General features: G+C 41.8%; 1 protein-coding gene across 2 annotated transcripts in view; it reads right to left on the bottom strand.

Annotated features, from left to right (window-relative positions):
• The window catches only part of il34 (interleukin 34), a 54569-nt gene that overhangs the window by 20573 nt on the left and 18922 nt on the right, over positions 1-15074 (bottom strand). The gene's annotated exons all lie outside the window — the stretch shown is intronic.

The raw sequence follows: 15074 nt of genomic DNA, 5'->3' as shown, positions 1-15074 counted from the left end.
AACGATGTAATATTATTGTATTGCCTTTACTACTGATCCTCAACAGAGGTCATATGACCATTCAGACATTGCCTTTCGTTTTTCTGGACATTATTAGCGTTTTTCAAGCAACGGCTGTGTTTTTTTACACTTTATAATTTACCTTATGTTAAAACGTCCTGGTAAACCACAGACACGTGTCAAACTTCCAGTGCGATTAAATCAACCACCAATTGAGTCAAACTAGAATATTTAGAAAATTGCCTGACATTCTTTATTAAAGGGCCCATGTCATGCTTTTCCGGGTATTACCCGTCCCCTTGTGTGTTATGAAGGTTTTTCTGCATGTAAAGGGTCTGCAGAGTCACAAACCCTCAAAGTACACCCTGTAGGGAGTAAAACTCTAACACAGAGAAGACCTGTCTATGCTGCCCCAGAACGCCTCGTTGGAGATTTCTCTTTTTCCATTGTTTACTTCCTGGGTTCTGTGACGTGTGAACACCCAAATCAACAACAAATGACCGGATTGGCCCAAATGGACCAATCCGCGGAGCACCTCACACAACAGGGAATAGACGAGTTGGGATGGCGGAGAAATGCTCTCCGCAGACCCATTCTCACAGCGTTATAAACCTTTTTCTTACTCAATATCAAGCCACACTTATTGTTTTTACTTCGGCTGTGAGTGTTTGTGTGTGCTCAGGATGAGTTTCGCTTGTTCTCTCTGTATCGCCGACCCGGAAGCCTGTCCGCTCCTCGCAGCAGCGGCGAGCAGCAACGAGCCTCGCAACGAGCCTCGCAACGAGCCTCGCAACGAGCCTCGCAACGAGCCTCGCAACGAGCCTCGCAACGTTCCGACCAAAGAGCACACTGGGCTCCCAGGGAGAGGGGGCAGGAGCTCCAACAAGCCGTTTAGGACAGAGTGAATACTCATACTATACAGAGATGCTGTTTGAGAAACCAATGTGAGTTTGGAAAATTGCACAATATAAATCTATTCTAGTAAACCTCAACAATGGAAATATGATCAGTAGAAATGGCCATGACATGGGACCTTTAATACTATAATTATGTTGTTGCATACGGCAATACTCTACTCCGGTAGAGCTTTCTTTCTTTTTATAAACATCCTGCAACGTCAAACCAACCGGCTGTCATGGGGCTTAGCTTGTTTTTTTACTTATTTACTTCAACTTATCCGCTTTCACCCTGACATCAGTGAACCAATCATCTTGTTAAATTCAGTAATCAGTCTGTTCTCTTCTGTTATGCTTTTAGCTGCCATTTCAGTATTTCCTATAGATGCTTCACCGCTCCACCTTAAATAAGGATCTAGCCCCAGGTCCCCTCCTAAGAGCCCCAAACTAGATCACCATCTAGCCTCCAGCCCTTCAGGTGTGGGTCAAACAACTAGTAATGCTACTGCGACAGCTATGAATGTGGCAGATTTTCACATGTGTGATCTGAAAAATAGGATGCAAGACTCCTGACAGTGTTGTTCAGGTTTCTTTAAAAGGAAACACATGTCCTTTTGAATGTAGAGTATTACACATCTGTGTGAGTGTTGACTGAGGAAAAGAGAAAGTCTCACAGGTGGGAGTGTGAAACTGCTGCTATACTATCTGGAAGTCTTTGTGTGTGAAGATCAAGGAACAACTCATGGATCAGAAAACTCATCACTATAAGATGTAGCATGCAAAAGCAGCATATAGAAGTACAGACATTACAGTTGACCTTTGAGCAAAAATGTCGACCGCTTATGAGATCCAGGCTATGTAAAACACAAGTCATATTAATGGTAAATTGGAAGTAAAAACTCAGCCGTTATGTCAGCATGTTTGTCTGTGCAAACTGTGTCTGTGTTTGGTTGTACGCGTGAGGGTCAGAATAGATTCATTGCCACTGTAAGACCTTATATTATTTATACTTTTCAATATAACTTTTCATAGTATGTTTGTGGTACGAGTTGGAGCAGATTTCACCAAAAACACACAATCAGGGGACAAACAAGTTTTGATGTGCTGTGTCTCACCTCTTCGTTTATTTGTAAAGTGCAGTGTTTACTGGAGCAACCACCACGGCTGTTGCTTGAATAACTTCAGTGATTTAGCCAAGAAAGCCATTGTTGAGGGTGAAAAGTGTCAAGCATTCCACATTAAACTGTTTGACTAAAATAAGTGCACCATCCAAAACTCATCATGCTCTGCAATTTGCCATACTTCTCAGTGTGAATGCGCTTATGCACTCAAAATAGCAAAGGTGCGTACAGTAATAAATAAGGGCAAGCTTTAGTTTAGCATTGTACTTCTTCCTATGTACCAAGTGAGTGATAGCCTGTAGCAAATGTACTCCATAAACTGTGATTACTGTCAGCATTGCTGTGACACGTAACACTGCAGTCATCTTTATACATGGGAGGCCAGGACTCTCAGCTACCAACGAACAAGACTACGCAGAGATGAGACCAAAGCCAGCTGGGTTTCATCAGGGCAGGGGGATACAGTGATGGGGAATCTGTTCATGGTACTAATGGGACATGGAAATGTGATCCAAGAGGTCTAGCTTGAGATACTAATATTAATTTGGCAAACACAGTGCCTGACCATTTTTGCCAAACAACGCATTCTTTCACCAGAAACCCTACATTTATGTAACCCTGCTGTGCCGAGTGACTGGCTCCATTGGAATTTATAACAAAGATAATGTCAGTCTGTTTGAGGCATACAAATCTAGTCTGACTAGCGACTCATTAGGGCTGTATTTAACATGCTTACAATAAAAAATGCTTTAATGCTAACATGAAATCTTTTTTTTAACCAAAAACGTAATTTTCTTTTCATGTTCTTACACAACGAGAACAATATTAAAATGCAATATTGATGACGAAACAGGGCAAGATTCAAAAGTGAAAACTTTAGAGGAATCCCTCTTTATTTTTCTAACCTTTTCTAACCTAACCATCTTTCTCTGTCACTCTCTCTCGCTCTCTCTTTGCTAAAGACTACATCTAAAATACATGCCAAAATTAACAATGGTACAAACATGGAAATCCATCCAATCCAACATTTTAATTTTTTACACACATTTTACTTAAAAAACCAAAGCTTTCAACCTCATTGCGATGCTACGAGTAAAGTCTGGGGCTCACCAAATTCAATAATACTCATCCACCAGCCATGATGGATATCTTAACAAATGTTTATATACCGGGAGTTTTCCCGGTGGGCCGGTGCTGTGCGTGGGCCGGAGGGCCAAAATCCTACCGGCCCACATTTGTAAGTGTTCCAACCACTCCCTGGAGGGGTGTGGCCCACACCCCACTGGGCTGGGCTGGGCCGTTTTGATAGGCTATCATCAGGTAGATAGAACATATCATATAACAGATTCTATCAGATAGTTTCACTTTCACACATCAGGCCCGTAGCAGCTGTCACTGTGCAGTGAACGATCAGGAGTGAGTGACTGAGAGACCTAACTGGCAGTTGCTTACAGATGGATAAACAAGCTCCAAAGCGTAAAGGCGTTTTTGTATAGTTTGTGTATACAGTACAGTATACAGTATTGTAGCAAGCCCTGGGTTCAGAGGGAGGGGCTTGCATAGGGAGGGGGGTGGGGGTTGGCAGGGAAACGGAGTTCAGGGGGAGTGGCTGTACCCGTAGGATAGAAAAGGGGGAAGTGACGTCTGACTCAGAGGTCGCGCGGCTGTGGAGAAGAACGTGTTGCCCACATTCTGTTACTGAGTTTAGGCTAGTTAGCTAGCAGGTTTATTGTTTTGGGTGCAGTCACTTTTGCCTCCACTTGCTGTTCAAATAAATGTTGAAAGAAAAAGTAAATCTGTTCATATGGGTGTTGAGAGATGTATCCATAGATTTAGTGCCTAATTTTGCTCTCAAAGTGCACCAGATTGATGCATTTAACTTCAACATTTAAAAATCTCTTCCCGGGGGAGCATGCCCCAGGACCCCCCTAGAGGAGGTGAGGTCCACCACCTGCCCACACCCCCTGTTAAATTGTCTCACCCACATTGAGGATAATTCCTACGCCCATGTTTTATTCCATGCGTCAAGTCAGGCAAATTGGGTCCAAATGTTATTGCATCAATGATCTGTTAACATTAAAATCACTAAATATATGCTGTAACTATTTTTGCTCTAGGCAACTCAAGGGCTCAGGTAATGTGATTACTATATGAATAATGGACCAAAATAACATTAAATGCATAGGGTTTTTTGTTAAGTAACATAACATACTTTCGTTGCCGGCCGGCCGATACATGCCGCGCATTAAGTGGGCCTGTCTGTCAATTAATCCCAGGGCCACTTTTTCCTCCCAGTCCGCCCCTGTTTATGGCAATACATCCAGTGGTTGCTGAGATATTTTAGTTTGACCTCGACCTCAATTATAGAGAGCAGATGTACAACAAATTATCCTGTTTATAAGTACAGGAGTAAATGGCTTGTTTGATGGGGTGAAGCCACTGTAAGCACCCAAGGGAGTACAAGTTGATTGCTTTCTTCTCAAGACACAAAGCGTAAGGCCCAGGTTAGGAGAATGGATGACAGGAGTCACTGTCGGTGGTTTAAAAATGACACAATACGCTGCAAAACATACAAAGATCTCACAAACAGAGGCCTAACCAAGCCTTAGCAATTGCTTACATAATCCTCGAAATAGCTATGCTAGCCCACAAGCCTGGTTGGAATGTGTTGCAGCTCTTATGCCATGATCTTTCTGAGACAATGCAGAGGGCAACTGTCAGGGCCATCTTGGTCCTCAGAAAAGGAATAAATAATCCAACTGCATGAACAAGCAATACTTTGAAATGCAAAAGTGTGTGTGTGTGTGTGTGTGTGTGTGTGTGTGTGTGTGTGTGTGTGTGTGTGTGTGTGTGTGTGTGTGGTGTGTGTGTGTGTGTGGGTGTGTGTGTGTGTGTGTGTGTGTGTGTGTGTGTGTGTGTGTGTGTGTGTGTGTTGTGTGTGTGTGTGTTGTCTTTAATCAACTCCTCACACTCACAGCTCCCCATATCTGTTCAGAAACTGGACAAAAGTTAAACAAGTACAAACCACAGACTGTCTCTGTCATGACGAATACAGTCGCTGCTTTAATTCTGTCTTTAGGACGTTGTTGTGAGTGTGGACGGAGCAGCTACAACGTTAGTTTAGCCTGATCGATCCAATCTCCATTCACAAAACGCGCATTTTAAAAGATTTTGCATGCCGTTTGATTGATTGATTGATTGAAAAGTTTATTAACAGCTTGTATATTGGGTACAGTACAGTACAGCTCAAAACATACAATTGTTAAGGGGATGCAGACCAGAGAAAGACTTTCGTCTTGTTTACATCAGGGTCCCCCATTTCCAATTCATCATGTCATTTAAGACATATAAGACATATTTGACATACAGATGGCTTATTTACAATTTACATACAGGTGGTTTTTTTTACATACAGATTGCTTGTTTACAATTTTCATTTTAGATTTCGTTCTAATACATCCTAACCGGACATTTAAGACATACCAAGTCTACAGATATACAGTTAGTAACAGAGTCTAAAATGCGAGTATATACATAGATGGCGGGGGGGGGGGGGGAAGCTGTCCATTGAACGACAGGTTGAGATTTGTACCATTACCGGGGCCAGTTTTGCAATGCTCTCCCCCGAAGGTGCTCTTTAAGAGAGGTTTTGAAGGTAAGTATAGTTTTACTTTCCTTTACAGTTGTGGGAAGAGCGTTCCACCTTGATGTGGCATAATTGCGAAACGTGTATTCCCCCTTTTTTGTGCCAAATCTGGGTTTCACATGATTTGTGGAGCTCCCTCTGGTGTTATGATCATGGTATTCCTTGACCTTTGGGAAGAATTTTGACATGTACATGGGTACCATAGAGGTGTAGTGGATCTTGTAGACCAGGCCCATTGCAAGTAGCTGTACTCTGTCGTCTACTCTAAGCCGTCTGGTCTGCACACTTGTCAAAGCATTAAAGCATGGTTTTTACTAACCGTTATCAGTATTTAGTTACTTCGGCATCATTTTTGAAACGTGTATTACAATTCAATCACGGTAACATAGGTTAATTTGGTCGTAGTTGGTTTCCACCACAGTATTTACATGGATATAAGCCCCGCCCCCCTCTCCGGCGCGTCCTGTTTGAGTAAACACAGCTGACAGCCGGGGTGAAACTCCAGCGGTTAGAGCAATGCGAATATTCGCATCGCGTCCGTTGTGAACGCAGCATAATTCAGTTCAGAAACCACTGTTCTGACGCTTTTAAAGCAACTTTTAACAGTGTGAGGGGCCCAAAGGCCATGGTAGGACGTACAATTATTTGTGGGGCATAACGGCCAGACCGAGGGGCTATGACGGCCATGGCCGTCATGGCCGCCGTGAAAATCCCACCCTGCTGTGCACTGCTGAATGATGTATGTGCAGAGTTTGACCTTTGAAGGCTGTTTCTTCTGCTCTGAAATGGAATATATTTGTTACATATAAATAGAATTTTTGATTTTTAGATTTCATTTCGGATTTGTGAATGGGAGAAGTAGTAGATGGAAAACATACCAAACACTAATTATTCAAAGTAAAGTATTTCATTTTATATACGGTAATACTAAGGAGGCATAGGCCTATATGATGATACGATTATTGATATTAAAAAAGTGATTTGTTTTTTGTCATTAGAAAGTGAAGTTATTTATTTGTAAGCTCCAAATCCTAATTTGTTCCTCAATGGCCTTTGTGCCCTGGCATGTGGCCTTTGCACGCTGAAAAAATGTGTGACACCAAAGGCCAAATGGCCTTGCCCCTAAAATGACGAAAATCCAAGCCTGTCAGTCAGTCTATCCAGGTTTTCAATAATGTGATAATTAAAGGGTTTTAGTGTTTAAAATCTAATAGGCTGCCATGCCAACTGATTTTATAATGGCCGCTGCCTCCGCCTGTTTTGTATGTTATGCCTTATTTGGGAAAACATTCTGTAGAACATTTTTTCACATTTACCAAAATCCACATAACAGCCATTTTCACAAATAAACCAAAACATATTTCATAGGCTGGTGTGCCATTATTATAAGAGTATTGCCTTTTTGTGCCCTGGCCCAATTATTCTTTGATTTTAAAATGTAGAAAAACCCAAAGAAACCAGTCCAAATGGGAAAAACATTCACTCAAACTGTCACTGCGCTCACAAAGAATGATAAGAATAAGAATAATGCGTATTGAACTGGTTTAATTAATTAGTGAGTTTATTTAAAGTAATTATAGAAGCCCTATTTTATCAGTAGACTATGCCTGCACAGCAGTTACAAAGGGCAAACTACATTAGAACAGGATTGTCCCCATTTTTTCTTTAATAGTTACTAACATATATTATATATATATATTTTAATGAGATATGGACCGCAAAACAAAAAATGTGCCTGAATGACGAATTTAGCAGTAGGACATAAAAGTCAACTGAGTGTCACTTGCAATGATAGTGTTTTATTTTATGAACCTTTTACATTAAAAACAAGTTAGAATTTTCAAAAGGTCTTATGTTTTTTTTTTGGGGCAGGACCTTTTTCCAGTTTAGAGCAATAGCCCCTCCACATGTCTGTGCACGTCCCTGACAAAGAGTGTAAGCATTTTGACAAAGAGACCTCTTGGAACCTCTGCAGTATCTCACACGTATGAGGCTGTTGTAGGTGGGAGAAGGCTGCCTCGTTTGGGAGGCTTAAAGATCTATCACTGATTATATATCCATGAATTCACCCTTCTAAAACTCTAAGTTTGGTATGAAGTGATGCAGAGCCGGGTGGGAACCTGCATCTCAGACACACGACCATCCAACACTAAACATAGAAGTTTAGCCTTCTTTCATTCTTGTTCAGGGCTACGGCACAGCTAATTATATATGCATTTATAAAAGGCCAGGAAAACATGCAAGTCCAGTTATTATATCACACTAAATACTATATTTCTGTTCACATAAATAGAAAAATAAACCCTTAATTATTGACTCTGTTTGCTTATTAAATCCTAATAGACTATTGCTCTCCAGTTTATGGACCCCACCTCTCACAGCAGCTTCAGCTTCAGCTTAAACTGTTTTGGTTTATTTTTGGCTAAGAGATATAATACTGTAATTTCCAGTGTATACCATTACATTTACAATTACTGCCATATGTAATGATGTATACTAAATACCTACTGAACATTATCTACAAACTTATCATGAAGAGCTGTCAGTTATTTGCTGCAACCCATCCGTCTTCATTGTCTCCATTAAAAAACAGTAAATGCTTTACCAAGAGCATAGTATCTGAACAGCTTATTCTGTTATTGTTCAGATGTTAGTCTAAGTAAGTGTAGCAATACATGATCAGAGCTGTCAGTTGCATGTCATCTTGAAGGTCTATATATGCAGCGACAGTTTTACTGAAAAATATTTTCTTTGTACACTGTGTTCTGGCATTACCACAGAACATCTTAAACAAATATATAACAGATGTCCAACAGTGTTTGTAGTAAACTGGCTGCTGTCTGGACATTTGAAATCAATCATCTGTAAAGTACGCTGTGTCTGCTTCTTTTTTCTACTGGCTGTAATGCTATGGTAATAAGATTCTGGGGAATTCAAAGATATATATTACTGATAAAGGTTGAGTATAGCCGGATTTAGAAAAATTGAACAGAAAATGTTTTGTGGCATTTACCTGCCCAAAGTTTAAAATAAATGCCTGCGTAATTAAAATGTGACATGTATTTAGCATGAAACACATCTAAATATACTTCTTCTCAATTTAATTTGGCACACACCTTGTAATCAATGGTTCATACTATATATTACAGTTTTAGGAAAAATGTGAGATATAGCAGCTAAAAACACTTGGCTGACGGGGAGTATCCTTTAGAACAGGGGTGTCAAACTCAATTTCATCGTGGGCCACATTAGCATTAAGGTTGCACTCAAAGGACCGGTTAAGACTATATATATATAATATATATATATACATATATAGATATATAATATATATAAATCATGAAATATATTACATTATTGCCTCTGCATTGGATTATTATTGGATAGGGTAATAACTTCATAATTATCTACGTCTGAAAGCAGAAGTCTAGGGCAAATAATCAATTAATGAGATGCATTGTGGGACTAGTAGTTTATGGACAACGTGCTTCTGTAAAGCAGCATGTAACCAACTTTTCATATTCTTTGCAAGCTCTTACGGGCCTTGAGTTTGACACCCCTGCTTTAGAAGGACTGAACATCAATCATAACCTAAATATGTTTGGCAATTGTAAGTTAAAGGTCCCATGTAATGCTTTTCTGGTTATTACCCGTCCCCTTATGTGTTATGAAGGTTTTTATGCATGTAAACGGTCTGCAGAGTCAAAAACCCTCAAAGTACACCCTGTAGCGAGTAAAACTCTAAAACTTTGACCTCACCAAAACGCCTCGTTGGAGATTTCTCATTTTTTTCTGGGTAATGTGACGTGAGATACCCAGAGGCCACACCCTCTGCCAGCCTTTCACGAAACAAAGCTTCCCAAAACCTTTCAGCGATTCATGCCGGATATGTACAGCGTAGGGCACTGAAGAACGATGCTGTTCCTACTTTGTTTGGACCAGCGGGAGATTCGGCTACACAACCTGTACAACAACCATTGTTGTTTGTGTATTTATGATGTTTAAAACAAACAAGGTATCTACCACGACTGTTTAAATGGGTAAACGTTTTTCGGACTGCTAAGTTGGAATCGCGGAGAAATGCTCTCCGCAGACCCATGCTCACAGCGTTATAAACCTTTTTCTTACTCAATATCAAGCCACACTTATTGTTTTTACTTCGGCTCACAGCCTTACCAGCGCCATATAGACTGAGAGTTATGTCATCTCCGTTCACTCCAATGGACCATTTTTTTACAGCAATGGCGGATCGTGGAGCCTCTCAATCGTTCCCCGGAAGTTAGCGCCAAGGCTAGCAGAGCTATAGAGTTGCAGCATAATAGACCGTTCGTGACGGACTTTTAAAGGTAAGAAGAAGTTTAAAGATTTATATTGCGGATATTATCAGTACATCTGATTCAAATTAACATGTGTATTAAAGGATGTCAGTGGATTATCCCTAAATTAGTAGATTTAGGGAACGTTTACAGATAACAGATTAAGCTAGGATACCGAAGCAAGTTAGCAACACACGTTGAACAGCCTTTTAATTGTAAATTCCGTTCTCTTAATGTCATTTCGTCCAACGTTGTTGAATTAGAGAAGAGGGGCTTCTAAACGGGATTGTATGCGGGGGTGGAGGCAGTTAAATATTAGACACATTTAACTTTAGTGCGTGTAAGAGTGAGTGTTTTTAGCAGAGCCATATTGTGTCCTTGTGATTATATTGATTATTACCTGTCTGTATAATGTTGCAGCTCAGCTGATTTTGGATTGATGGCAAAGGGAGAGGGACTTAAGTGAGAGTGAAAACACAAGGTAAGTTTAATACTACTATTTAATATAAGTAAACACCTTATCTCCCCAAGGCAATTTCCCATCCAATAGGTGTGCTATATAGGTGTAGTGTATAACCCTTTCTTCTGTATGTTACTCCCTCTTTCAGCACAAGAACCAGAGGGGGATTCAATGGAGCCTGAATACCTGCACTGAGACCCTCACCCTGCACCCTGAGTCTCAACTCTGTGTTTTTCAAGCCTTTCCCTGTTTTTTGTATTAAACAAAACATTAAGCTTTCCCAATGGTGTGGTTTTCGTTTTGTGAAAAAGTGCAAATGCAGTGTTTGTATATAATTTAGGGCTGTCAAGTTAACGCGTTAACGCCACTAATTATTTTAACGCGATTAACGCATGTGTATTTTTTTCCTCGGCCGCCCCGTAGTTTCAGAGCGCATCGAGTTTAAAATACCATCTACAAGCTGATGCTGAAAGCCCCGCTGATGCTGACAGCCCCGCTCCTGCCGCTCGCTTGTGGCAGACCACACTTCCACGCTCACCGGCAGGCACCGACTGGCCATTGGGAGGACCGGGAGGGTGTGTGTATGTGTGGCCCGAGCGAGCGAGAGAGAGACCTTACGTGCATTGTTGTTGTTAGTATCTGGTGCTAGCTAGCTGCGCTAACGGATATAAGGAGCTGTTTAAATGAAAACAGAGGAGCGACATTTCGCCACAACTGCACCGAGCACTTGACGTTATGCAGGCAGCCAGACAGTGGGACATTGTACGAACAGTCAGCACACTCAGCACGGATAGTGCGCGCAACATGATTGCAGCGTCCAGGCAGCTCCCGTTCGAGCATATGCCTTGAGTTGCACATAGCTCCAACGATCCAACACACACATTTAGAACAGATCAAAAATGTGCGATTAATCGCGATTAACTATGGACAATAATGCGATTAATCACGATTAAATATTTTAATCGACTGACAGCCCTAATATAATTACTAGGGCTAAAATTAAACTACGATTAAAATATTTAATCGCGATTAATCGCATGATTGTCCATAGTTAATCGCGATTAATCGCAAATTAATCGCACATTTTTTATCTGTTCTAAATGTAACTTAGAGGAATATTTTTCAAGTTTTTAATACTCTTATCAACATATGAGTGGACAAATATGCTTTATGCTAATATTTATTATCATTTGAACAATGACAAATATTCTCATGAATATTAAACACAACAACATCTGAGCATTACAAATATTCGCCTCAATTCAACCTGGAACCTCTCTCATACAATAATACAATACAAATGGTGCGTGCGTGCGTGCGTGTGTGTGTGTGTGTGTGTGTGTGTGTGTGTGTGTGTGTGTGTGTGTGTGTGTGTGTGTGTGTGTGTGTGTGTGTGTGTGTGTGTGTGTGTGTGATAGATCGTTGGAGCTATGTGCAACTCAAGGCATATGCTCGAACGGGAGCTGCCTGGATGCTGCAATCATGTTGCGCACTATCCGTGCTGAGTGTGCTGACTTTTCGTACAATGTCCCACTGTCTGGCTGCCTGCATAAAGTCAAGTGCTCGGCGCAGTTGTGGCGAAATGTCGCTCCTCTGTTTTCATTTAAACAGCTCCATATCCGTTAGCGCAGCTAGCTAGCACCAGATGCTAACAACAACAATGCACGTAAGGTCTCTCTCTCGCTCGCTCGGGCCACACATACACACACCCTCCCGGTCCTCCCGATGGCCAGTCGGTGCCTGCCGGTGAGCGTGGAAGTGTGGTCTGCCACAAGCGGGCGGCAGGAGCGGGGCTGTCAGCATCAGCTTGTAGACGGTATTTGAAACTCGATGCGCTCTGAAACTACGGGGCGGCCGAGGAAAAAAAATACACATGCGTTAATCGCGTTAAAATAATTAGTGGCGTTAATTTTTTTTTGCGTTAACGCGTTATTAACGCGTTAACTTGACAGCCCTAATAATTACATCACATATGTTTTTGCTGTTGGTCGTGAAATTGCTCCTCCTGACTTGAGCCAGACATTTTTTCCTCCGCTCTGTGTCAGTGGGGAAGCCGTACATTCATACTCCTTTCTCGGAGCGATTTGAGCATCCCCAGGCAGCACAGCAAACCATGGTGGCGACTAGGAGGCAGCACAGCAAACCAGGACAACACGGAGGAAAAGGCACAGACAAACTGCATGATATGCTATTCAATGTTTATTGAATTCCATGTATTTGCAATGGATGTTCCTAAAACAACACATTTATCATCATCATCATCATCATGCTGCTGCTGCTGCTAGTCCTTTGATAGTCACCTGTCGATCTCCTGTCCTTTCTGAAAGCCATAAAGATGACATTAGTCATTTAGATAACTTGTGTCCTCAATGACCATGGGATTACTGAAACTACCATGAATTTAAGAAAATGGTAGCAATTAATCTAATCTGAATTTTAAAGCATTACTTTAGATCCCCTCCCTCTAAATATATCAATAAACATTAGAAAGTGATGCTCCTGACTACCATACAAGTTTAAGAAGATAATATTTGTTTTAAAGAATTCAAAGCTATAAATAAACAGCAACAGGCTCTTTAACCAAGGCACTGTTAGCCTAACATGTAAACTCCTTGTTCACACTAATACTAATATTATCACTTAATATTAGCTAATTCTATTTTATTTTTTTAAACATATTGATGTAAATACATACACATATCGATTTGTTGTATAAATATTGCAAATCAAAACCTTTATTCACTAATAATTACCAAAAATCGTAGTTCTATCTCCTGTTATCAATGCATTCACATTGCCCGCCATGAACTTCCGGGGAACGATCCTCGTCTACATGAACCACGTGACGATAATCGTTTTTGGACTTCCGTTGTCGTAACTCTTCTATCTATATGGCGCTGAGCCTTACGAGCAGCTGCACGTCACTTAACCAATCAGAGCACACTGGGCTCACAGGGAGGGGGGCAGGAGCTCCAACAAGCCGTTTAGGACAGATGCCCCTTTCACACCAGCGCTTTTTCAGCTCCGGCTCGGAGCTGGAGCCTGAAAAGCGCCGGTTTTTCCTGTTCACACCGCAGCGGCGCCGGCTCTTAGCTCCGGAATCGGGTTCACTTCCAGCTCCAAAAAATTGTCGGTCTAGAGGCAAGAGCTTCGGAGCTAAGAGGTGGCGTCGCTTACGTCTCTCTTACGTCGAGGCGTGCAGGAAACTAAACCCTCCTCCCCTGAACATGGGTCGACTGTCATGCCTGCCTACAAGCAGTAGTGCTTATAAACACACTTTATAAAGTCAGGCAACACTAACCAGGCTTCGTGTGATTCTGTTTATTTGTACCTTACTTTGAACATCCGTTCACTGTTATTGATCATTGTGGAGAGAGGCAGACGTTTTGTTTTGTATTATAGCAGCTATCGGATGGAATCAATACATGGGCTGCACAGGTTGTCGTGTCCGACTATCACAAGTAGAATCATAATAAAAATACGCCGGTAAAATGTGCCTGTAGAAAACGGTGTATGCCACAATAGGATAGCAATAGCAAGTAGTCAGTTTAGCTTCGGTTGCTATGCTAACATCACTCATTTTATACCAGAGAAACTTTCATAACAGCGTTGTGATACCAAACAGCGTCAATTCAGACTGACACACATTCACTTAGGCTAAGGGGAACTGGGGATATGTATCAGCTGCTTGTGTGAGTCGGACAGTGAATACTTTAGAGCGGCCGCAGCAATGTGAGCTAACCGGGAGCTAACGGAGGAGAATAAACTCCCGTGGAAGAGCAGCGGTCGGTAAATGCTGCAGAAACACATTAATAAACAATGAACCACGGCACTCTGGAGCAAAGTATAAGGTTGGAGAAGTCGTTATTCAATTTAATCTGGCTTCGTGTGATTAAAAGCAACACGATCATCGACCCGACGCAGTTCCCCGTTGTTGTTGTTGTTGTTGTTGTTGTTGTTGTTGTTGTTGTTGTGAGCGCCGTAATGCCGTTGGGGAGCAAATCAGCGATGTAAACGATGACGTCATGACGCAGCAGCGGCAGCACCAGTCGGGTGCTGGGCGGTGTGAACAGAGCGGGAGCAGAAAAGGGAAACCGGAGCTGAACCAGAAAAGCTCTAGCTCGGAGCTAGAAAGGGAAAAGCGCTGGTGTGAAAGAGAGAGAGTAGGCTTGTTTGAGACCTGCGCAGACCTGCGCAGTTGCGATCAACGTCTTGCTAGTGCGTTGCATGATGGTTAGTCATTTTGTCCGACTTGCTCTGGAGGCCCGCCTATATGAAATCTCGCGGGACAAAGACGTCCGCAGCCTTGAGAGCGAGGCGCGGCGAGGCGGCGCAGTTCCTCTCCACGGGCTGCGGAAGCGAAATGCTTGATGGGAAACGACTCGCTGGTATCTCGAGCTGAGCGCTCATTGGTGGTTTTTACCACGTGCTGCTGATGAAACTCTCCAATTGGCTCGGCAAAAGTTTGTTGTTGTTTTGTGTCAGTTTTATGTCGCCACATCCATTCCCATTTTTCATCATTGTTCCACAATGTTTATCATAATGAAATTAATATCCATATATTTTATACTATACTTGCACTGCTTACCGTTTCATACTTTATATATCTTAGCATATTCATACACACTGTTCATA

Source organism: Gymnodraco acuticeps, unplaced genomic scaffold, assembly GCF_902827175.1.
Source record: "Gymnodraco acuticeps unplaced genomic scaffold, fGymAcu1.1, whole genome shotgun sequence".
Lineage (NCBI taxonomy): Eukaryota > Metazoa > Chordata > Actinopteri > Perciformes > Bathydraconidae > Gymnodraco > Gymnodraco acuticeps.
The sequence above is the reverse complement of the archived record's forward strand: the minus strand, read 5'-3'. Positions and strand labels throughout refer to the sequence as shown.